At 47.5% G+C, this 14,153-nt stretch overlaps 2 long non-coding RNA genes across 3 annotated transcripts; one reads left to right on the plus strand and one right to left on the minus strand.

Annotated features, from left to right (window-relative positions):
* Positions 1-411: 411 nt before the first annotated feature.
* On the minus strand, positions 412-1,273 carry LOC132682850 (uncharacterized). Its single transcript, XR_009611895.2, has 2 exons — positions 1,181-1,273; positions 412-547 (listed from the first exon to the last, which is right to left on the minus strand). It is a non-coding gene; the product is annotated as an uncharacterized LOC132682850 (long non-coding RNA).
* Positions 1,034-6,097, plus strand: LOC132682849 (uncharacterized). Of its 2 annotated transcripts, none has more exons than XR_013549967.1 (3): positions 1,034-1,150; positions 3,144-3,223; positions 5,524-6,097. It is a non-coding gene; the product is annotated as an uncharacterized LOC132682849 (long non-coding RNA). The 2 variants fall into 2 exon arrangements; XR_009611894.2 differs by lacking the exon at positions 1,034-1,150 and adding an exon at positions 1,174-1,251.
* The last annotated feature ends 8,056 nt before the right edge of the window (positions 6,098-14,153 follow it).

Raw genomic sequence — 14,153 nt, forward strand, 5'->3', positions numbered from 1 at the left:
AGGTGTGTCAAAGATTACTGCGTTCTGATGTTCACTATTTATAATAGCAAAACTAAATGTTAAAAAAACAAGGCTAGCAATTAAATTATGGCAAAATCGTATAATGAAATAGTCATTAAAAAGAGGTGTAGGAGAATATCTGGCAGGGAAATGTTCATTGACGTATTGTTAAACTTAAAAGGGTGTAAGACAGAATGTACATTATACTGTTTTAAATTTTTTAATATAGCCATTTTAATTTATTATAATATATATGCATAGAAAAATGACTGGAAGGATTTTTTCAACAATCTGTGGTATAGGGGGCGCTGAGATTTTGTGCTCTCCTACATTTTCCTAATAGGAATCAAGAACCAAACGTGTTAAACTATATGTAATGTTACAGTTAGAATAAAAGATGCTACCAGTAGGTTTAAAATGACGGTGACCTTTATTAGATAAGGCGTTGAGAGATCCCACTTTGCCAAGCCACAGTCAGTTACTCTGATGCCTTCTGCGCCTTCGTGAGCGGCCTCTGGGTTTCGGATGAACCGAAATGGCGTTTGACCTGGAGGGACGTGAAACGGGTCCATGACTCCACGACTCTCCAACAGGAGACCAAGGGCTCCGGCCTTTAAGAAATAAGGAGCGGCCGGCAAGATGGAGATTCCGAAGCCACGCTGAGCTCAACAGCTCTGCGGCTCAACCTCTCAGTGCCTCGCTTCCCCCTCCGGAACCCGAGAGGGACACCGGCACCTCCTTTCCCGGGTGGTCACTGAGGATAACCTGGGTGAATCCGAGGGAAGGGTGAGAGCGGTGCCCGGGCACAGAGTAAGCGCTCAGCGAACGTCGGCGGAGAACCGCGCCTCGGGTCCGGCCGAAGCGCCCGGAAACCCCCCGCGCGCCTCGCGGGCCACGGCGCCCAAACCCCGGCGACGGCCACCGCGCTCGCACCCAAACGGCCGCCGGGGGCCCCCGTTTCCAGCGGAAACAATGCGCGCGCGCACGCACGCGCCCGCCCCCCGAGCGCGCGCCCCCGCCCCCGCCCCGCGCGCGTGCGCGCAGCCGCGGCGCGTCCGGCCCCCGCCGCCAGCCCCGCGGACCTGCGCCGGCTTCTAAGTATTTCTTGCTGTCACCAGAGCCTCGGCAGCCGGCGGAAGGCAAAGGAAAAGTAAATGAACTGTAAAGAAATAACACAGACCTTTCCGCATTCTGCCGCCTAAAACCGCCTCTCGACCCCCGAGCGTTCTCTCGGGGTCACCGCCGGGCCCGGTAAAAGCCGGGAAAGAAGGCGGCATAAGAGCGTGGTGGGCAGCGAGCCGGATGGGTAGCGACGGGGGAAGGGGAGACGAGAGCGTCCCCCGGCAAGTGCCCCCCCCCCCAGCCCCGCCGTCCTGGCCCCCCCCCCCCCGGGGGAGGTCCGCTGAGCCAGCCGGTCCCCCGAGGGGCGGTCCCTGCGCGGCCAAGGTCAGGGCGCGGGGCCGGGGCTCGCAGCTGGGGCGACGCACCTGCTGGAGACCTGCCAGAGCAACTGCCTCTAGGGGGCCGACTCCGCTCCCCTGCCCTCCGCGGCACCTCCTGCTCCAACCCCTGCCTCCCCCCGCCCCGACCCCCACCCCCGCAGCAGAGGCAGCCCAGGGGCCCGATCCCTCCCACGTGATTCAAGAGGGCCTTTTTCAAAGAAAACGGAAGCCACCTTTGGGAAGACGTCAATGGCAAACGGATAATCATTTTGTTTTTATGATGGGAACGGCAGGCACAGAAATCTCAAATTTTTCATGTGGGCTGAAGAGCTCTTCAAAGTAGAGAGGAAACTAATCTCTGAAGTTTTCTCTTACATATCCTATGGAATGCGTATTAAAATCCTGAATGCTAAAACTCCATTGGAATTTAGTTACAGGTGAATTTGACCAATTGGACACACTGTGAAGAACCTAAAGTAGGGGCATCTGGGAGGCTCTGTAGGTGACTTGGGACTCCTGATTTTGACTCAGGTCATGATCTCACCATTCAGAGTTGGTGAGGGTGTTGAGCCTGCTTGGGATTCTCTCTCTGTCCCTGTCTCTCTGCCCCTCCCCTGCTTGTGCGCGTGCTGTAAATACATAAACAAACAAACTTAAAAAAAAAAGATAAGAGTAAAATCACCAGGTAATAGTGTTAAAAGCCCACCATCTTTTGGCTGTTGGTCCTGTGTTTGAAATCAATTCTTTTTTACCCCTTTTCTTCTCGGTTTTGTTATCTGTACATTATTGTCTTATGGATAGTGTGGTCTCCCTTTGGAGCCGATTTGACCCCACTCTCCTTTTGGCAAAACTTTTATTTGCATTTCCCTTGTGCACCCAACAAGTCTGTGTATTAACAACATGCTTCATTTTTGGCACAACAGCCTCATTAATTATGTCAGCAGAGAGCTGGCATCAGGACTCTTGGTAATTCCTGTCTCCTCTCTGCTGGCATTGTTGCTTCTAAACTACCAACCTACCATCAGCGGGCTTCATTCTCCCTTTGCGCTCCCACCCCACTCCCCACTCCTTTGCTCCAGCCCACCCACCTCCCAGTTCTGCAAAGAACGGAACATGAGGGCTAGGAGAATGAACTCTACTCGTTTTAGTATTCTTTGGCTTAAAAGAGATTTTCTGGGCCTATATCTCAGGTCCTTCTGGACTCATTGACAAGTTTTTGATGATGATGATGATTTTAACAATGGTTACCATTTATTGAGTGCTTTCTATGTATCCAGTGCTTTAAAGAAAAAAAAAAAAGGTAGATTATGTCATTTAATTCCTAAAACAAACGCTAGAGGCAGCTATCATTATTAATACCATTTAACAGAGGAGAAAACTGAGGCTCAGTGAGTTAAGGTCACAGAGCCAGGACCGGCAGGACCAGGACCGGCAGGGCCAGGGTTGGACTTTGACATATCTGCTTTTGCTGTGCCATGAAGCAGTCCCCTCTCTCACAGCACACAACCACGTTGGCAAAAGGCTAGGGGCTCAAAGGTGTGAAATTTGGAAAATCACTTCAAAAGTTAAACGGCAGGTAATGGGGCCTAAACAAAAGGTCAGGAAAGCCGTCTCTGAGAGTGTTGACGTGGCTAATGCAGCCCAGGACATACCATTGTCAAAAACACAAAACACAAAACTCTGATTATGTTTTATTTTTAGTTTCTGAAGTTCCCACAGAAGTCTGAGATGGTGGCCAGTAATTTCTCCTTGAAGCCTAACACACCTTACCCAGTGACTAGGTAAGTAGGGCAGGGGTGGTTGTTTTCACAAATGTTACTCCTAATTTTAGTATTATACCATCATTCAGGCCATCATGTCCCCTTTCCAACTGTGTCCGGCATCTTGGTGGATGTTCCAGGTAAAGCTCATCAAGGAATTGCTAGTTCGTTCCCGGAGAGGAACTGCAGTGGCCACCTTATTAAAACTCTGTGGTCGTGAGGAGTTCCTTGAATATGAGGGCTCAGCCATTACTCAAAAACATTTATAAAGGATCGACTTTATACTAGGCACTAAGCCGAGGCACTGCAGACAAATACATGTGGCCTCCATTCTAATTTTACTTAACATTTTACTTAAATAAATCAGAACAGCTGACCAATGGGGTGGGTGGTAAGGTTGAGGGACAGTTCATATCATGTTAGAAAAAGTCAACGGCAGGAAGGAATCAAATGCATTCCCAAGAGAGAAGACCCTAACGATTGGCTTTGTCATCAGTTACCAAAGGCAAAGAGGCCGTCTCAAGAATAGATAGGACGGATGCCTTGTCCCTACCACAGGGTGAGGCAAAGGGTTTATCATAAACTACATTATTTTTTAAAGTTACCAAAACTTGATATGCTTGATATGAAAAATTCAAACTCTATAGAAATATAATAACTTGGCATTGACCTCTGCCCTACAGTCTCTCTCTCTAGAGATAACTGTTGTGAACAGTTTAGTGTTGAATCAAAGGACCTAGTGCTTCTTTCTTGAACATGACAGAAAAAAAAAATTCCAAAGAACATGGCCCAAAGGAAAACAGACCACAAAATTTAAGGAGTCTCAGCTTGCTGGGTTATGAGATCCTTCTTTGGGGCGACCCACTTACGCCTTAGCCTTGACTTCTGCTATCTGCGTTGGAAGAAAAGCCTAAGACAGGTAATATTTGCTTGTCACATGGAATCTAGGACTCAGTGGCAGTCGCCAGGCAAGTGACCGTTCCATCCGCTGGATAAGGCGTTAACAGGCTCTACTTAGGCGCCACACGTGTCCGTCCGGTTGCTGTCACAGTTAAGCCTCAGACAACACTAACGTCTTTAGGTTAAATTAACTTACCACATCATTAGTATGCAGAGCCTTGGGGAACAGAACAGGCGTGTGTTAAGGAGGAGAAATGGGTTGGTGAATCAGTGCCTGGGCTGGGACATTGCAATAGGGGCTCTGGGCAGCTGACGCTCCGGAGGGAATTTGAAAGGGAAAGAAGGGGCCATGGCCCGAAGGGTGGGCTACGTTCAGGGCATATACTTCACACACTTCATGATTTTTGTCTTGGGCAGACAGTAATCGCTATAGTATAAAGTCAGACTTGGGCTGATTTTGATTAATTTCTATCAGCACAGACTTGTCCAAGGGCTCTACCTCTTTACATCCTGCTCCAGAACCTTGGCCTTGGAGGAATTTAAACAGGCCTTGAAGGCTGAGTAAGGAGTAGCCACACTGCCCTCAGGCCCCCTAATAGTCATCGTCCCGCGCATGGCCCATCTTAGAAGACTGCTTGGCCCGGCCTCCCTCGTCCAATGTGGCCATGTGACTAGATTCTGCTCCGGGGCGATGAGTGGGAGTGGTGTGGGCAGTTTCTCTGTAGTGTCTTCTGTTCTAGGCCGGCTTCCCCGGAAGTAGATGCTGACAACAAGAGTCCAGCACAAGGTGTTTACTTGAGAAGGTGACTCTAGGAAGCATGAAGAGGGGAGTAGGGGAAGTGTGTCAGTCTGGATTTTCTAAGTAGGTGCCAAGTGGCATTACACATACGAGGATTTTATTAAGGGAAACACGTATGGGAGGGACAGTGGGGTGGGAGCCAGATGAGGCCAGAAGGGCTGGCGGACCAGCCGGCAAAGGTGAGTCTGGCCCGAAGTGAAGAAGAGGAGGAAAGCCTTACACTGCCTGCCAGGCTGAGGAGAGGTAGCAAAGCCGGCATCAGGGGGCCCCAGTTCCCCTGGGAACGACCTGCGTTGGGGGCCTTGTGACAGTCAGCGACTGGAGCGGTCCGCGGGAAGAAGGCCTTGCACGGACACAGCCGGGGGCTTCGTGGCACGGCGGCCAGCCTTGGTAACTGTACCCTTCGGGTTGGAGGCCAGTCCTTGGTGCATCCTGCGGGAAGTGAGGCAGGGAGGGAAGGGACGTTAAGAGCGCACCCGCACCGGGGAGCATCCGGGGCCGCTGAGGCACCACCTGCTGGCATCCTCTGGGGACCGGGTAGGCCCCCACCCGAGGGGCGTACAGCTGAGGGGCAACACGCCCCCACCTGTTGAAACTGCTGACGGGTTTGTCTTCGCTACAGGAGCCGCGCCAGCCTCACAACCAGCACAACCACATGGCACCAAGTGTGGGCACGCGAGAGACACCTTGAGAAAGTGGTTTTGAGGAAGCGTTTCCACTCGCTCCTGCGTGGAATCTTTCCACCAGAGTTGCTAACAAGTGAACGTACGACTGACTGGGGTTATGCATCCTCTTTCTTCGTGTTCCTCACCTCCTGCCCCCCTCATTTCTGCTGGAGAATTGGAAAAGCGGGAAATGCCCCCCAGAGTGAAGAACACAGCACAGGGGACTCTGGGTAATCCACCCCTGCCCGCTGTAAGGACACGCTACCCAGTCCCGGATCATAGCCATTTCTCTTCTTTACAACTCCGCGAGGAAACTTACAGTCGGGAGGAAAACAACCAAAACAAAAAAACAAACTAGGAAGAAATACACCATAGCAATTACTGGCTGGAAGGTGGTGGAATTACGGATATTTTTCTTTTATTGCATAATTAAATGCGATTCTAACTGTTTTACTTAAATGTTTGTAGTAAGACTATTTTTCTATACTTCTGTATGCTTAAATACTTCCATAATAAAAATTATATTTTAATTTCAAAGCAATTGTTCCTCTTAGCCTTCCCATTTTTGCTACCTTAATATCCACTGCTTGCTTCCTGGTCTTCCTTTCACTGCCCCATTCTCCCTGCCATCAAAAACCAAAAGATACCATTGGTTCCAAATCCGTGGTGGTTCATTAGGGACACAGGTGATCTTGGGTAGATGGCAAGCTTCGGTCGTTCCCGGCTGAGCAGTTCCCTGAATCTAAGGGGTGATGATGGTGGGGGCTCACCTGAAGGGAAGCTGGCAGGTGAAATTTTGTCTGAGCTTCTATTCGGTCCTCTGAAGAAACGTCATTTTCTCCAGCAAAACCAACTAGCTAGTCATCAAATCTGTGTCCTCTTCTCGCTGGGAACAACAGCGGGACCATATTTCCCAGATCCCCTTGCAGTTCATAAGCATCCATGTGACGGCAGCCCGTGGAACAGGAATGGAAATGACGGCACCATTTCCAGAACTCAAGGTGTTAGGAGCTTGGGTCCCTAATCGCTACTTGGAGGGGAGCTGCCCACACAGCAGGAACACCTATTCTGGACTTCACTTGGTAGGGGCAATTTTATTAAGCCACAGAAATATGGCAATTTTATTAAGCCACAGAAATATGTGTTTGTTACAGCAGTGAGCCTACCACAACTAATACACTGTTAATGTCTCCTATCTGCCAAGTTGGCTCTCAATCCACAGACTCCAAGGTGAGTTTGACTGCAGAGAGCAGTGGAGCTCCGCTTTCTTGAAGACTTGCAACCTGGACTCGTTTGCAATCACAATACAATGGAGAGGCAGTGCCCTTGTTGTTCCCAATCTCATAACGTCCTCTAGATTGCAGGAACTCTCTCCAGTTGGAGCAGCTTTAGACAAGGAATCCTGGTCACGTGTCCCTAATTGACGACAGTGTGATGCATGAATCACTCAACCCCTGCGAGCCTCGGAAGATATCCAGTTCATTTGAGAGACAGCCAATCACAACAATACTAATAGCTAACTGTGTGCTGAGTGAGAGAGGCTGAGCACTTTGAATAGATTAACTCATTTAATCTACATAGCGGCCAGGGATGTGCATTATAGCCTCACCGTTTTGGGAGCAGGAGACACCGAGGCACAGAAAGATTAGAACATTGCCCAACGCCACAGCTAATAAATCAGTTTCAAACACAGGCGACCTAATTCCAGTGCCAGAAACGAAATTCTCAGGATTCCAAAATGCTGGTTTTGTACCAGGACGAAATCTTCCTGGGATTGCAGTGCTCCTGATGCTGGCCTTGTGATCGGCCTGCACTTGGTCATTCCAACCACCCTACTCCTGACATCCAGACTCCTCCTTTTGATGGCTCCTGCTCTGGAAATGTACAGCCTTGCGAGGGATGACACGATCCCCCTCTTCCTTGATCTACTTAATCTGATTAGGCACAAATTGTAATATGCCTTGATTCAGGGAACTTCCCTTTGCCAAATTAAGTCCCCTGAGATCTCTCACACACAGACCTTGATTTATGAACACCAGACTCTTTCAGTCTTCTGTGATTTTCTTTATTGAAACCATGCAATGCCAGCTCTCGAGCAAAAGAGAGCAGGTGATAAAATCTTGGTTTCCTATGAATTCAGAGAATTCAGGGAACATCAGAGATTATGTGTTTCAAACACAGAGTAAAACACTTTGACTGCACTCACCGGGATGACAATTAGAATATGACAACCAGACAAGCCCCGGGCTTTAATAGGACACTTGGTTTAGTACCAAAAGTACTAATAAAATGATCTGTTACGGTTATTTTCCGTAATTCAACATTTCTCTCACAAAATGCCTCATCTACTCTGAATTTCTCCAAGTGCCGTACACGGTGCATGAGGATAAAAATATTTGCCAGTTCTTAAGCATCCATTGTGTTCCCAGCACCATGGCAAGCAGACATCATCTACTTACTGTATCATCCCCATTTTCGAGATGAGGAAACTGACATTCACACAGGTTACCTTACCTGTCCAAGGTGTGGTGGGTAGAATAATGCCCCCTGCAAAGATGTCCATGTCCTAACCCCCAGAGCCTGTGAATGGTTACCCTGCAAGGCAAAAGGCACATGGGAGGCATGATTAAGTTAAGGACCTTGAGATGGGAAGATTATCCTGGATTATTGCAAGAGTCCTTATGAGGAAAAGAGTTAGGCAGAAGAGTCAGCAAAGGAAGTGCAACAAGGAAGCAGAGGTCAGAGAGATGTGGGGTCATGAGTCCAGAAGTATACACACAGCCTCTAGAAGCTGGAAAGGAGGGGCACCTGGGCGGCTCAGTCGGCTGAGCTTCCGACTTCAGCTCAGGTCATGATCTCGGTTTGTGTGTTCAAGCCCTGTGTTGGGCTCTGTGTCGACAGCTCAGAACCTGGAGCCTGCTTGGGATTCTGTGTCTCCCCCTCTCTCTGTCCCTTCCCCATTCACACTCTATCTCTCTCAAAAATAAGTAAACGTTAAAAAAAAATAGAAGAAGAAGAAGCTAGAAAGGAAAGAAAATGGATTCTTCCCTAGAGCCTCCAGGAAGAACAAAACCCTGTCAACTGACTTTAGACATACGACCTCCAGAACTATTTGTGTTGCTTTATTCTACTAAGTTTGTAGTGATTTGTTACGGCAGCAATAGGAAACCGCTAAGCAATGTCACGTGGATGTTGAGTGGTAAAGGCAGGATTTGAACGCTGTTCCCTCTGATGGCGGAGACCATGCTCTTTATCTGTAAGTTAAAAGGCCTTGGAACTTAAGTCTATGGTGTTTAAAATATGGGGTTTATGTTACAGAAAATATTATATTAAGAAACAGAATATGCATCCCTAAAGATTTTTTAAACACAAAATCAGAGGGTCGAAAAATACAATAGACCAAAAGAACAAACAGAGGGCATAGAACCAGGGTCATCGTTATATGGTAAACTGGTACAATGGTGAAGGTAGTGTCACAAAGCCGTGGGGTAAGGATGGATTGTTTAGTTGTGATAAGAAACAGGAGTTAAAAAACAGTGATAAAGTGTGCGTAATAAAGTAAGGCTACAGCCTGTCCTCATACCCTGACAGGGATGACTCCAGATGGATTAAAGTTTTAAATGTAAAAGGGAAGGTGGTAAAGCTAATAGAGGAACATGTATGAGAAAGATCTTCATAGCCAGAGATGAGCAACCAGAAGGCAAATAAAGAACAATGGATCTAATTATATTAGGTAAAATGATTTCTGTTTGGAAAACAAATATAAACAGGTATCAGCCTGGAAAAATATAGTCACCATGATCTAAAAAGGTAAAGAGTTTTTATACTTTACAAAGAGCTCCTGCAGATTAATAAGAAAAGCACAAGAAACCTAATAGAGAGTGGGGAAAGGATATGTGTAGTCAATTCACAGGCGAGATTCTCAAACTCGTATAAATGCAGTCAGGTTAATGCAGCTAAAACAGCGGACATAACATATTACAGCCATCAGAACAGAGGATAAATAGAAAGGCAATTAACAATGAGGGTCGATGGTGTTGTGAGGAGATGGGAAATTCTGTTCACTGCTGGTGTTAGGGTGTACTGAGATGGTCATTCAGGAAACCTATCTGGCTTCTGCCCTAGGACCGATGGCTCCTCTCCTACGTAATATCCTAAGGACCTGCTCAGATAGGATTGCCGGGGGCATTTATAAGGACACTCACATCTGTGTTATCCGGTAGGAAAGAGTTGGAGGCAACCCAGGGGCGGGTCCTTGGACACACCGGATAACGTGATGTTATCCACAGGGCACACTCTTAAAACGCAGTGTTGGGGCGCCTGGGTGGCGCAGTCGGTTGGGCGTCCGACCTCAGCCACGTCACGATCTCGCAGTCCGTGGGTTCGAGCCCCGCGTCAGGCTCTGGGCTGATGGCTCGGAGCCTGGAGCCTGCTTCCGATTCTGTGTCTCCCTCTCTCTCTGCCCCTCCCCTGTTCATGCTCTGTCTCTCTCTGTCCCAAAAATAAATAAATGTTGAAAAAAAAAAATTTAAAAAAAAAATAAAAAAAAAAAACAACGCAGTGTTGAGTGAAAAAAAGAAAAACAGAGCAAGTTTCAGTACCATATACACAAATTAAAACACAATAACACTATATTCTACAAAGAAGCATAACTTATCCAAGGGCTTTCATCCAACACATTGAAGTGGATGCCTAGGGGAAGAAGGGAATAGAAGGAGAGATCGGTGATAAAAAGGAAGACAAATCAATAGGACAGGAGCAATGATTCCTACAGAGCAATGATGCTAATATGTTGTAACTTCAGTTCTTTCTACACCTAAAATAATAAAAATAATAGCTCCAAGCAGGGGAGGGGTTCTCACTAAGCCATGCCATACTACAGAAGCAGGTCCCCCGGGGAAGTCACTTTTCCCTGTCATGTTGGTTAGAAAATGTGAAGTGTTGACAGGTACCTAATGTCACCTGATTCTGTAAAACACTCTGAGACTTAGGAAGCACAGAAACAGAATAACCTACATCTTAAAGAGGCCTCTTAAAGTAAATCCACTTAAAATGGGAACCAAATGTCATTTCAAGTAGTGAAAAAAAAATTAGAACAGCATCTTTTTAAGCTTCCAAAGTGAAACAAAACATTTCAGAGATATGTTTTGTCTCCTGCCTTACACAACTGTACTATTAATGCAGTGCTGGTCTGCTGTATTGCCCGGAGCTGGCGGCCATGTGATAACTCTTTGTTAGATGAGCAAACGACAAATGATGACCGCCTCTTAGGACACAGGTGGAATCGAGTGTTACTTTTTTCTCCAGAGCTTGCCATCATTCTTTTTCTCAACTTTTAACTAGTTTAACTCTGCAAGATGTTTTGGTTTTGCTGGGTTTGCATGTGACTTTAGCGATCTGTCACCTCGCATTTATCAGCCTTGTGATAGATAGGCACAGCCACTGTGATTTCTCTTCGCAATTGATCTGCATTATATCTGTATGGTCGGCGTAGACAGGGGCATTTCGACGGGAACCGATTACACAAGTGGTGGTTGAGAAGTGACTTTTTGATCCTGACGTTCACTTCTGCTCACCATGCAACCCTGTTTCTCTGAGAACTCAAATAAAGAATGCTCGACTGGGTGTTGTATGGAAACCAATTTGACAATAAATTTCATATTAAAAAAAAAAAGAATGCTCAGGTTACAGAGATACTCTTTCCTATCTCCACTTTGCAGGTTCTCAGTGGTTAAATGCCCACCCAAAGTCTCATGGCTGAAAAGTGGCAAACCACAGAAAGCGCCATGGGAGGGAGCCTCGTCCCTCATATGACCCCCAAGCAGCTCTATTAGGGGGTCTCTGTCATTGGTCCCACTTTACAGATGTGGTGCCATTGAGGCTCAGAGAGATTAACTGCCCATCAGGAATCTTAATAAGTAGAACGCAGTTTGAACCCAGGCCAATTTTGGATTTTCATTCCTGGCTACTGCTTCTCTGCCTCCTCTGGTTTCTCAACTCTTAATTCCCCCCCCCCCCCATTTTTGTGTTGTGATAAGATACACATAACATGAAGTTTACCGTCTTAGTGATTTCAAAGTGCACAGTCCCGTAGTATTAAACTACTATGTAATCACCACCACCATCCATCTCCATAACTTTTTTCACTTTATGAAATCAAAGCTCTGTACCTGTTAAACTGTAACTTCCCATTCCCCTCCCCTACCAGCCCCCAGCAACTCTCATTCTACTTTCTGTCTTTATGATTCTAACTGCTCTAAATCCTTCATAAAGTGGAATCTTGTAATATCCGTCTTCTTCTAACTGGCTTATTTCACTCGGCATAATGTCCTCAAGGTTCATCCATGTTGTAGCATATTCCAGAATTTCCTTTCTCTTTAAGGCTGAATGATATTCCATTGTCCGTATACACCACATGTCGCTTCTTTGTATCCATCAATAGACATTTGGGTTGTTTCTACCTTTTGGCTCTTGTGAATAATGCTGCTATGACCATGGGGGTACAAATACCTCTTCGAGACCCTGCTTTCATTTTGGAGGGATACATGCCCACCAGTGGGATTGCTGGGTCATATGGTAATTCTAGCTCTAATTTTTTGAGGAACCTCCACACTTTTCCACAGCAGCCAGGCCACTTCACATTTCCGCGCATAGCACACAAGGGTTCCCTTTTCTCCACATCCTTGCCAACATCTGTTACTTTCCGATATCTTGATAGTAGCCATCCGCATGGTCTGAGGGGGTATCTCACTACAGTTTGGATTTGCATCCCCCTAATGACCAGAGACATTGAGCATCTTCTCACGTGCTTATTGGCCATCCGTATATCTTCTCTGGAGACATGTCTGTTCAAGTCCTTTGCCTAGCTTTGATTGATTTATTTGGTTTTTATTGTTGTTGTTAAGTTTTAGGAATTCTGTACATACTCTGGAGATTACTCCCTTATTGGATATATCAGTGACAGATATCTCCTCCCATTCTGCGCATTGCCTTTTCTTTGTGATCATGTCTCTTGGTGCACAAAGTTTTAAAAGTTTCATGAAGTCCAGTTGGTCTCCGATTTTTAAGTCTCGTTCCCAATCTCATTCCTACCCTCTTCGCGCCATTTCCTTTGCAACTGTTTGGAGAGTTTGTCTGAAGAAACAGCATGGTTGATACTCATCTCTCTGATGGCAGATCCCGGCTTGTTTTCACAAAGCCGTACAGGGTGAGCGCTGTTATTACTAAGTCTTTATTGACATCATGCTGCACATGTGTCACAGCCTGAGTCCTCCCCACTGCAAAAGCAGACTCTGAAATGAAGACTTGGGTGCAGGTGATTTCTCTGGGAGGCGATTCCGGAAAGTAGGAGTGAGGGAGGTGGGACAGGGAGAAAGGAAAATCGTCATGTTGAGGACGTCACTATGAGCAACTGGGGTTAAAGACCCCAGTAGACATTCTTGGGATCTTAGAGGACGCTTCTCAGAATTGTCCCCTGCAGGTCTCCATGTATCCATTAGTTCCTGTCCTCCATGGACTGATACTCTCTTGCATGTCTGGGCTGTGCATGGTGGGTGCTGAGGTGACCCCCAGATTTCCCTGCAGAGAGGAAGACTTATTCCCCCTGGTGCCGGTAGTGTTGCCTAAGAATGTCTGTCCACTATCAGCCGTCCTGGGGATGTCTCAGGGGAGGAAAACCGCCTCATCCAAGGACCCACTTCCTTCCAGGGGACAGTCTATCAATGCTGAGAGATAGAGTCTAACCCACCCCCTAAGCTGGGCAATTCTGCAGGGCCATCCCAGCTCCAGGGCATGCTGAAGGGTCAGCTCAGGGTCTCCTTGGGACAGTGTCATGCTGACTTCTTCCTCTGCCCACACCTGCGTCCACAACCCCCCTTCCTCGGGGGTTGATGCCCAGAGCCCTCCCCCGTGAGCCAGACCTGGCACAACATGTTTTCATGCTACATGTGGGCCTTCCCCTTGGGGCAAGGGAAGCCCCAGAGAGGGAAGCAGAGAGCACACAGTTTGTGGAGGGATGCTGCAGGCCAAAGCAGTGAGGGGACTCACGGCTCAGCAGGGCTGTAACTGCACAAGGCTTCAGGGGGCAGGAGGCAGAGCTGATCCCCAAACTGTTGGAGAAACCTGGGTCTTGCCCTCCTGAAGCTTAATGATAGGAATAACTCATTGCCATTATTTTTGAGCACCTCAATATGCTCAGGTAAAATGATGCATTTCGCACCTGAAGGCAAAGTGGAAAGTTCTGACATCGAGAGCAGTCGTGATAACAGACAAAGGCTAAGGACACATTGGTCACTGAGCCAAAGGCAAAAGTCCTGTTCCTTTCATAAGCTCAGCAGCTGACTTCCGGTCTCGTGCCTTTGGCCCCCCACAGTCATGCCGGTGAGAGCTGGAATCAGCGACATCCCACTGCTGCCTTCCAAGCACTGCACGGGAGAGTGTCTGTCACCAAGGAGGGCCTGCGGTCAGCTCTTTTCCACCCAAGTCGCTGGGGGGAGGAGCTGAGGCCCTCGTGGGGGAGCTGAGGCAGGAGCATGGAAGAAGGGCGGAGAACGGCACTACCGATCTCATTGTGGGCTTACCTGGTCCT

This window comes from Panthera onca, chromosome C2 (genome assembly GCF_046562875.1).
Source record: "Panthera onca isolate mPanOnc1 chromosome C2, mPanOnc1 haplotype 2, whole genome shotgun sequence".
NCBI lineage: Eukaryota > Metazoa > Chordata > Mammalia > Carnivora > Felidae > Panthera > Panthera onca.